This window comes from Plecotus auritus (assembly GCF_963455305.1).
Source record: "Plecotus auritus genome assembly, chromosome: 1".
Classification (NCBI taxonomy): domain Eukaryota; kingdom Metazoa; phylum Chordata; class Mammalia; order Chiroptera; family Vespertilionidae; genus Plecotus; species Plecotus auritus.
Window position 1 is genome coordinate 82,942,338 of NC_137770.1, and position 3,436 is coordinate 82,945,773.

The window sequence follows — 3,436 nt, forward strand, 5'->3', positions numbered from 1 at the left end:
TCAGGCTGGCTGCAGCAAAACCACCTGCGGGAACTTTAAAATTTTCATATTAGTGGGTCTCAGTCCCAGAAATCTTTCATGAAATTAGTGTTGAGATCCCAGAATCTGCCATTTTAAATCACTCACACATTGATTCTATTATCAACTGTTGTATGAATATCAGCTGGTATATCTTCCACAATTTGATAGCTGATAAAGAGGAGAGTTCTAATTTATGCTCCAGTTTTTTGATGCAAGTCCTCAGCTCCTGGTCTACCTGTGGGGGAACATTATTTGATTAAAGTTAAAGTCCACAGAATGTGTCAGATCGATGGTAGTAGAAAGCATTTTTAAAATTTATTTTATTTTTATTGTTGACAGTATTACAGATGTTCTCCAATTCCCACCCTCCTTAGTCCCCCTCCTCTAAGCCCCTACCTCACCCCAGGCCTTCCCCACACTATTGTCTGTGTCTGTTGGTTATGCATATATGTACAAAAGTTCTTTGGTTAATCTCTTCCCATATCCCTGTTACCCAACCCCCCTCAGAAATATGTTAGCCTGTTCCATGAATCCATGCTTCTGGGCCTGTTTTGTTTGACCGTTTATTATGCTCATAAGACTCCACATATAAGTGAGATCATGTGATATGTGTCTTTCTCTGGCTTATTTCAATCAGCATAATATTCTCCAACCCCATCCATGCTGTCACAAAGGGTAAGAAATCCTTTTTCTTTTATGGTTTCATAGTATTCCATGGTATAAATGTATCACAACTTTTTTATCCACTCATCCACTGATGGGCACTTGGGCTGTTTCCAGATTTTAGTTATTGTAAATAATGCTGCTATGAACATAGAGGTGCATATATTCTTTCTGATTGGTGTTTTGGGATTCTTAGGATATATTCCCAGAAGTGGGATCCCTGGTCAAATGGCAATTCCATTTTTAATTTTTTGAGGATACTCTATACTGTTTTCCACAGTGGCTGCACCCGTCTGCATTCCCACAAGCAGTGTACTAGGGTTCCCTTTTTCCTCCATCCTCATCAGCACTTGTTATTTGTTGATTTATGATGGTAGCCAGTCTGGCAGGTGTGAGGTGATACCTCATAGTAGTTTTAATTTACATCTCTCTGATGACTAGTGACTGAGCATTTTTTCATATGTCTATTGGTCATCTGTATGTCTTCTTTGAGGAAGTGTCTATTCAGGTCTGTTGCACATTTTTAAATTGGATTGTTTGTCTTTTATTAAGTTGTATGAGTTCAAAGTTGGAGGGATCACAATTCTGGATATCAAATTATACTACAAAGCTTTTGTAATCAAAACAGCCTGGTACTGGCACTAGAACAGGCATATAAACCAATGGAACAGAATGGGGACCCAGAAATAGACCCACACCAATATGATCAATTAATATTTGACAAAGGAGGCAAGTGCATATAATAAGGACAGTCTCTTCAATAAGTGGTGTTGGGGAAATTTGACAGGTACATGCAAAAAAATGAAAACAGATCACCAACTTATATTATACACAAGAATAAACTCAAATGGATAAAAGACTTAAATGTGAGACACAGAACCATAACAATACTAGAAGAAACATAGGCAGTAAAACTGCAGACATCTCACATGGCAGAAATTTTGTCGATGCATCTCCTAGGGCAAAAGAAACAAAGGAAAATTAATAAATGGGGCTATATCAAACTAAAAAGCTTCTGCACAGCAAAAGAAGCCATCCTCAAAATGCAAAGGGAACCCAGTGTAGGGGAAAATATATTCACCAAGGTTACATCTGATAAAGGGCTAATTTCCAAAGTAGAAAGCCTTTTTTATGCTAGATCTGCATCAAGGCTATAGGGTTAGTACTCCTGGCCTGACTCACATTGCTTAGTTATCTTATCTTGGAATGAAAAAAATAGAAAGACATTAAGATACTGATCTGAGATCACTCTTTATTGATTTTCTAACTTCAATTATGATGTTTCTTCTGTCTCAGATTCATACTTAAAAAATTATTCTGAAATTCATTTGATTTTTTTCTCCTGAAAATTTTTATTAAAAAGATAGCATATCTTACAATTGTTTATATTTTAAGACTGAGGAAATATTGTATGTGATGTAGTGGTCTATTTTCAATGAAAGACTGCTTATTTCAGTTCAATTTAGTAAATATTTAGTAGGCACATAATAAATGTCAGTCGTTGTTCTATATTGGGGTACGGTACTGAAAAGTGAAGACTCATTCAATGAAGACTTTGTATTACTTCCTCTGATTTCCACCCCAAATCCTTTCTGATTCAGTGGATTCTAGGCAGGCCCACAACAGATACATGAGAATATATAGTAAGTACTGTATTAAAATGCTTTAAAAAATTGCTATCTTCCAACTGCAGGAATACCCTGCATGCTCTGTTAAAGTACTTCCATGTCAGATATTGTTCTAAGGAAAAAAAAAAAGACCTGAGTGCTTAGGATAGTCATTGTTTAGATTTCTAAACGCAGCTGAAACTGACTTGTGCCTCTTAAAGTCACAGATGAGAACTGCTATTTGGGCGGTAACCTAAGAAACATTTCATTCCCTGTCCACCAGGGGGTGCAGCTTCCCAACACAAACATTTTCTGTGTGAAATGCAGGTTTAGATTTATGATTTTGCGGTGACTTCAGCATTTCTTCATGTTAAGAGTCAAGAACATTATTTAGATGATACTGCAGAGATGAAGTCTTCCCTGGGCTTAGTGACTGTGGTACTCTTAGTGCTTGGTAAGTAACACACCTCTTAAAATATGGATTATTTCTTCTGTTATGTCAGCAAATTCTAGAACTTTAATTTTATGAAGAGCTTCAAGCCCAAGGTGACAGAGTTCTCTTTTATTTTTTCCTCAGGACGAACCCATGGAGACTCGGTGACCCAGACCAAAGGCCAAGTGACTCTCTCAGAAGGGGCTCCCCTGACTGTGAACTGCTCCTATGAAACCACACAGTACCCCACTCTTCTCTGGTATGTTCAGTATCCCGGAGAAGGTCCACAGCTCCTCCTGAAAGCTGCGAAGGCCAATGAGAAGGGTAGCAACAAAGGATTTGTAGCCACATACCAAAAACAACCAAATGCCTTCCACTTGGAGAAAGCCTCAGTCCACCAGACAGATTCTGCCATGTACTACTGTGCGCTGAGTGACACAGTGACAGAAACTGCAGGGGGAGCTGAGCACAAACTCTGAGCAGCAATGAGGAGGCTGGCTGCTGAGTGTCTGTGACGGTTTGATCCACTACGGTGCATTTTCTCATAAAATATCAAATACAAAGTACATTTAATAAAAATTTCCAATATTTTATGCACATTCATAGAGTTGTTAGGCTAATTAGACTTTCATATGTACAGGGATATCTAAGACAAAGGAAATTTAGGAAACAGTGCACTAAAACCTGGAAATAAAAATAATAAATTATTTAA

The 3,436-nt window shown here is 37.8% G+C and overlaps 1 gene segment (V, D, J or C); it reads left to right on the top strand.

The window, feature by feature from the left end:
• Nucleotides 1-2,699: 2,699 nt before the first annotated feature.
• On the top strand, nucleotides 2,700-3,203 carry LOC308237706 (T cell receptor alpha variable 9-2-like). The segment is given in 2 exons: nucleotides 2,700-2,745; nucleotides 2,869-3,203.
• The last annotated feature ends 233 nt before the right edge of the window (nucleotides 3,204-3,436 follow it).